The sequence below is a fragment of the Condylura cristata genome, unplaced genomic scaffold, assembly GCF_000260355.1.
Source record: "Condylura cristata isolate star-nosed mole 26May11 unplaced genomic scaffold, ConCri1.0 scaffold00014, whole genome shotgun sequence".
NCBI lineage: Eukaryota > Metazoa > Chordata > Mammalia > Eulipotyphla > Talpidae > Condylura > Condylura cristata.
The window spans coordinates 52386620-52394065 of record NW_004567115.1 but is presented as its reverse complement, the minus strand read 5'-3'; positions in this window follow the sequence as shown (position 1 = coordinate 52394065).

The following is a 7446-nucleotide window of genomic DNA, read 5'->3' as shown; positions in this document are numbered from 1 at the left end:
AAAAGAATTATATTTAATTTACTTTATTAGAATGAATAGAACATCAAGTGAAATGGGAGGAATTGTTGAAACCTCGATAAATATTTTTCACATATAGACATAGTTTATAAACTTGCAAAGAAAAAAAAGGGCTGGAGTCATTTAGTTTAAGATCCTTACATGTTTTCATTTAAATAAGGCAATAATGTGTATCAAAGAAGATAAGAAAATTGCATGCTCATATTTCCTCATCCTATTTTTCATAGTTATAGTCTTCTGTCAGTGGAAGTATATATAGAAATACTTGCATGCTCTTATGTCATCATAATTGTGCCAGCTGTTTTGTCTTAGGTCTTATTCGAGCCAGGGAATTCTACTAAGCACAAGCTTCAAGGTAGATGTGTCTTCTGTGTGGAGGAAAAGAATGTGGTGGGGGAGGGCAGGTAGTCAATTTAAGTCATGTTGGGTGACGCGCTCACAATTATTGTGCGTTCACTTCCCATCTTGTCTCACACACACCGGCACAAAATTGGGATTTTTTCCTGGAAAGCGTGGAACTCCTCAAAGTGCTGAGAGGAAACTGCCAGCCAAGGACCACACACCCAGCAAAATGATCCCTCAAGAGCTAAAGTGAAGACTTGAAAGAAAGAAAGTGTGACACTTTCTAGCCACAGTCTTTTATGAAAGGGATTTCTGAAATACGTATTTAAGGAAGAAGAAAAGGTCTCAGACACAAGGACAAAAGGAAACTGGTAAACCTGAACTAATTCCTGTTGAAAGTGAGGGGACGCGGGCCCTCCCTGGTGGCACGAGAGCGTGAATGTCAGCGTGATGAAGCTGTCTGCTGCCCCTGCAGCATGAGTTCAATCCCCAGCCAGGGAGCTGACCACAGGACACAGCAATCCCCTCCTGACCATCTGCTGCTCCCCTCAGCAGTGGATCTCAGTCCATCTGCCTGTTTTGCCCCTCACTCTGTCTCTGGTGAATCCTCTTACCCCCCACACCTCTGGCCTGTGCCCCAGTTCTGTGTGCATAAATACATCAACTTTTTTTTTTTTAAGACTAACCAATCTATTTATGTTTTTCTGGTATTTTATCTTCAAACATTTCCTCTGTTCCATTCATTGGATTAGTTGGAGTCATAGGCTCTGCTTCCTGGGTCTCTTTGTCCTCTTATCTGCTGTTTTCTGTCACCCTGACTTCTGGTTTTATTTTGCAGGCCTGCGGCTCCCTCAGGCTTTCCCATATCAGTTGTATCAGCCTTCAGCAACTCTATTCCATTTACTGATTTCCTTTGTTTCGTCATGATTCTGTCTCATTCATCAGCTGTTTTCTCAGTTCTCATAATCTCTTTTCATCTCCCTCTGTTGTTTTCTTTTGAGTTCTCCTTTCATTGAAGTTTTATTCTTAAACTCCTCTGTAATTGAAGAGGAGTTAACAAATTAATTCTGTTCTTGACATTTGTGCATTGCACTTTCTTCAACTATATTTTTGTTATGTTTTCTTCATTTTAGTGTTTGTATACTGTTCGTGCCACTTCTATCTCCCTCAAGCTTATCGCAGACCTCTCCGGGTTTTCTGTTTTCTCTGGATTGCGTTTTGATCTGCTGTAATGACTCTCTCCTGGAGTATCCTAACTGCGTGTCCTTCTGTTTTCCCCTGGAAGCCTCAGTCCGGGGCTTAGCTGCTATCTGTGTTGCTCTAGCCTGAGGGGGAGAGCAGGTGTTGAGGCAGGGATCCTGGGCTCAAAATCCAGTACTGCTATTCTCTGCTTTTGTGACCTTGAACCAAAAGTTTCTCACCTGTAAAACAGCGAAGAAGATTGACCTACGCCAGGGTACGAGGCTGAACAGAGCAGAGCAAGCATTGAGCAAGGCCTGCCAAGAGTGGTAGAGGCCTCCCCTCTTTAAGGGGAGGCTCTTTGCTTTTAGCACCTTCTTGGGGACCCCAAGTTTTAGTATTCTAAGATTTTTTTCATTTGGTACTTATGAAACTTTGATGGGTCCCGGATAGTGTAGCGTAGTGGTTTGGAGAGTGGAGCATATAATAAGATCGATGAGGATATTAAAAATAAACTAGAGCTGAATCTTAACTATGCAGACCTTGGGGAGGCCATGTATAGGTTTTCTTTGTGCTGTTACTATTCTTGCAGGTTTTCTTTAAATTTCCGCAAGAAAACAATATGGGGTTTTGAGTCCCTTTTAGTTTTCAGACTGGGGGATTAGTGCCTCGGTCAAATATTTCTTTAGGAAGAAATCACTTTTTGAAACAAAAATCTAGCATGCTACTTTTCTCTTTTATTTAAAAAAAAAATGAAGTTTGATTTATCCAGAATGTAGGAAGAAAGAAAGGGATTTAATGAGCACCAGTGCACCCTAGGCCCAAATGTTTGAGAGTTTTATTACCATTTTTCAAATGAACAAACAAGGCCCAAAGAATTCAAAGTCCCCAATGTGAGTGCTAAAACTGGACTTGAATTGGAGTTTAGTAAGCTTACTCTTTTTTAAATGTATTATCATTATTTACCATTGGATTACAATACTAAGTAAATTTCAAGAGGGCTTACTTTGTCATACTTATTTTTTTTAAGATTTTTAAATTTTATTTATTTATACAGAACTGGGGTTCAGGCCAGAAATGCAGGGGCAGTGAGAGGCTTCACCAGAGGCAGAACACAGAACAGAACAGGCCGATGGACGAGGAGCCCTGCTGAGGGGAGCAGCGGGCGGGTCGGGAGAGGTCTGCCGCGCCGTGTGGGTCCCTTCCCGGCCGGGGATCGAACTCGTGCTGAGGCGGCTGCGGTGAGCTTCACTGCTGCGCTGTAACTGTTGTGTCACCGGGGAGGGCCACTTTGTCACACTCTGATAAATGCGTGCACCACACTGCACCACCACCAAGCTGGTGAGCCTCCTACACGGAGTGCAGAAAACGAAACTGGGACTGAGCGGGAAGCCGGCCCCTGAAAGTGGCCCCAGACCTGCGGCGGAGCAACATGGACTATGGTGGAGGACGGTGAGGGCTCAGCGGTGGGAGCACGCCAGTGACCACCGTGGGGCATCCTGTACTTCAAACACTAGCAAGGATGCAAAACCACGGTGCTTCAGTCACCATAAATCAGATTAAACTAGGAGTTGAACAACCAAAATTTCTAGCACCATTCGCCACCATCAAAGTGACCCACCCGCTGGTGACGGCCATTTCGCTCAGGGGAATTGCTTTGGGCAGGTTTTGTCATTTGTTTGCTTTGTTTCTTTACATCCCACATCGGGGTGAAGCCAGCTGGCATTTGTCTTTTCTGACTTATCTCATTTAGCATAGTCACCTCCAAGTGCATCCAGTCATCAAAGAGCAAGATTTTATAGTGTCAAGTCAAACACCGGTGAATATTTGTCAGTATGATGACATCACAGCGTCTCACTATCTGTAAAATAAACGCACCCAGAGAGCTGTATGCGTGAGGTTAACCCAGCCTGATGAGTGTCCCCCTTTTCCTGGGTCATTCGAAAAGCAGTTTGACTTCTCATTAAATGCCTTACCTCGGCCCCTGCCGATGCTTTGAGCGAGGGGAATCACGGACTAGAGGAGCAGAATCCCGCAGCCAAGAAAGGAGGTTCTCCAGCTGAAGGAGGGCCAGACGCCCCTAACCTGAGGGCTCCCCTGACCCAGTGGGTCCCGATTTCGACTCTACCAGAGCTGACGGCCCCGGGCTCCACCTCAGCCCTGTCCTTCCCTCCGCACCAGTCTGCTCTCCGAGGGCCACAGGTGCCCAGAGCGCACCGCAGACAAGACCCCGCGTCGCCTCTCTGCGGACGCGTCCCCACAGGTAATGTCACCCAGCAGGGCACTTCCCTGTTCGATTCCTTGGTCCCTTTGCTCTTGTGATTCGGACGTGAGACCAGGCCTGTGCGCGTGCCCAGAGACGCAGCTGGGTGTAAGCAGAGGTGCGTGGAGAGGTGGCGTGAGGCGTGGGCCGCCGGTGGGCCTCTCCCTGCGTGGCGGCATCTGCAAGTTTGTACTGCGCGTTTAGAGTCCAATCTCTGAGCTTCCCTCTCCTTTCTGCTCGGCCAAACCGCCCTTTTCTCAGCAAAATAGCCCCTCGGTGACCCCAGGGCCGGGCTGGCGTGCGGGCGGCTGGGATGCTCAAGCCCTCTGGCCAAGAGGGTTGGGTGTCAAGATAAAATTTACTTCGTGCAGCCTTTCCTCTCGGGCGAGCCGCTCACCCCTCCCTGCCGAGCCCCTTCCACATACTCGATTCCCTCCTTCACAGCCCTTGTTGTCTTCTCCTTGGCTCGGGACAGCTTTTGACATTAGATGGACGCTTTTTGTTTCTGCTTGTAAGTTCCCTTTCTTTACTTCCAGACCTAATATTTTCCCTTTGTCTTGAAATTCAATGTCTAGTTCAGCACTTGGAGAACCAATGACATGAGAATCCGGCATGTTCGAAGCAGCTGTTTGTTCCAGCCTGCCTGGTACACATCCTCACCGCCTCGGGGGCCACCGGAGGCCGCCTCCTGGAGACCGGGCGGCCGCACCCTGCCGGCGTGAGCCTTGCAGCCCTAAGCAAAGAGACCCAGTGGCGGTGACAGCCTGAGGTCCAGTGACGTTGGGTTCTCGAGCTCACAGCCCTGTGGGCAGGGCGGGTGGCAAAGGCCTGGGGCCGGGGCCTGCTCCAGGGCACGTCCTACGCAGCGATTCTCGGTCCTCCTCCGGAAAGGACGCCAGGCCAGGCGCGGGCGCATGTCCACAGAGGCTGACGGAGCCAGGACCTCCTGGAGCTAGAACTAGGAAAACGAGCGCTGAACCGGGAGACGCAGACACCAGCGTGGCCTGCAGACACAGGTCGGAAAGCAAACGACAAGAAGCAAGCTCTAGAAATGACCCGATGGCCTCTGCCGGCTCCCTTCTTTTCTCTCTTAAAGGCTTGGAGGGGGCGCGGTGCAGAGACTGGCAGCCTCACCCTGCGCTGGCACCTCCTGACGGTGGGTGTTCTGTGCCCCGCCGCCCACTAGAGCCCTCACAGACAGCCCGGACCCCACAGCCCTGTTGCCGTGTCCACAGGCCTGGAAAGGGGCGTGTGCAAGGCTGTGTGCACTGAGAAGCATCATGCAGTCGTCGGGTGCTGGGCGGCCCCATGCCCCCGCCCGAGTCAGGGCGGACTGGGAAGACACAGGGAGTCAGGCTCAGGACTAAGGACGGCTGGCTCACGTATGGGGCCCAGTGAGCTTCCTCAGACTTCACCCAGAATTAAATTACCCCACTCCCACCCCCCAGGTCAAGGCTGATTGTATGCGGGCTGGGCTGGGGGAAGTTGGCAAAGGAGCCCAAGCTCACCAGGGAGCCTGGTCCTCTCCCCGGTGAGGGAAGGAGCAGCGAGCTCCCAGGAAGTCCACTCTAAGTCCCTCCACAGAGCGACACACAGAGAACAGGAGCCCATTCTCCATAAGGGACAGTCTGGTCCTTGCGCTCAGTCCTAAACGTATTCTTGGTGGGCTCTGGGCTAGGTGCTGGGCGTGGAGAGGCAAGTGAGGCCTCTGGGAATTTACAGTCTAGTAGAAACGATCAATGACCTAACGTGGCAGCTGTGTGTTCCGCCTGAATGAGCTGGAGACTGCAGCAGGTGATACGAGTTGGCCCGTGGAGTATGTGCAGGAGTTCACCAATGGAACAGAGAAGGAGGGGAGTTAGTCCCCACAACGGGAGCAGAAGGGCAAACACAGGAAAGGTCAGAGTCTTTGGGGAAGGAAATGAGACCCCAAAAGAATGGCCCGGAGCTCTCGCCAGTGCAGTGTCCACACAGTTTGAGCTTATTTTCCTGAAGGCCAAAGTGAACCAAAATTCAGACCAGTAGCCTAGCCATGCTTTCTAACTTAAGGTAAAACAGAATCTTTCCCTTTCTAATCCTGCTTATCGTAAGAATTAAAACCTTCAGAATTGCTTTCAATGCTTTTCGAAGCTGTAAGTCTAAAAACGATCTTGAACCTTTATGAACAAAGACACAGGAGGTTCCGTCCTGGAGCCTCTGCCAAAATGTGCAGCCAACAGACAACGGAAACATGGTCCTCAGGGGGAGGAGGGAGGAGGGGCGGGGGGCCAGCCTGACCTTCGGTGGCCAGTGTGGTGAGACAGGTGAGCTGCTGAGTGTAGACACTTCCAATCCCATCGCAGGGCTGTGAACATCCTCTCAAGAAAAAAAGAGGGGCGGTCACCCTTACTCACGCCTTTTGGGACATGAAAGGGAATTTACACCGTCCACAAGTCTCACAGCTTATCACGTGCGCTCACTCTACCTGCCTCTCCCAGACTCCAAACCTGCACAGAGCCTCTCCCCTCAGTGAACTCCCCCCACAACTGCCACACGTAGCGTTTCTGCCCTAAACATGAGGACGGGCTGTGGGCCAGCTGTGGAGGTGAGACTGTACATCCCTCTCCGTGCGCGAGCAATGTGTCGGTCTCTCAAGAATAAAGTCACAGCCAAGGCTATTTCTCACTGTCCCGCCTGCATTGAAAGCAAAAGGTTCTTCTGCTTCCTCCCAGCTTACCCGGTCCGGACCCTCTGACCTGCGTTTGTCACCGTTTGCTACTGAGCAGCCTCCACCTTGCTAGGGAGCGTAACTGCACCCGTCTGTCATCTGAGCTTTGCAGTCAAGCTTTCCCGAGTCCGAGACGGTCCTCGCCTTCAAGCTCTAAGATGTCCGAGTCGCTTCCCCCACTCTTCCCCTCACACCACTTCAGCACATGCTCTCCCTGGGGTGCAGAAGATCCCCAGGGCTCACACCCCCATCTGCCTGGGCATCCCGTCTCCTCCCGGGCTGGCTGATGTGCTCGAGGGTTATCTGTTCAACCCGATGGCTCCGCAGGCCTTACAGCAGGGCCCTCACAAACGCCAGACACAGTCTGGCCCAGAATGTCCCCCGTGTCTTCCACATGGCTGTGTTGCCGTCCCCAAGAGCCCACTGTTCTGGCGAGGGCAGGACTCGGGCGCCAGGCTGCAGGTCGATCGTGACAAAACAACAGGAGGTGAAACATTTAATGTAGTAAATGACAATTCCGAAATAATAATAATAATAGGACCCTCAATTAAGAAGCAGATAAACAAGGCACCAAAAGGGAACACAGCTGATGAGCAAAAACGAAGCACCCTTCCAGATAAGCAGAGCGATGCAAGTCAAAGCAGGGTAGGCAAAACTGATCACAAAGATATTTACAAGATGATGCCCAAAGGTTTACAAAAAGAGAACACTCTTGCAAGTTTCTGGTAACGCGGTATGATCTTTGGTGACTGCAATATCCAAGTATTTCCTCCATTTTAAAATCCTATTCATAAGGATAAAATGAAATTAAGATGTAGCACCCTTATAAATGGAGCAACACAGAGATACTCTGTTATTGTGTTATTCGGCATTATTTATATTAGCGAGGAAATAAATATTTAATATTTATTTTTCAACAGTAAAATATTCACAATGC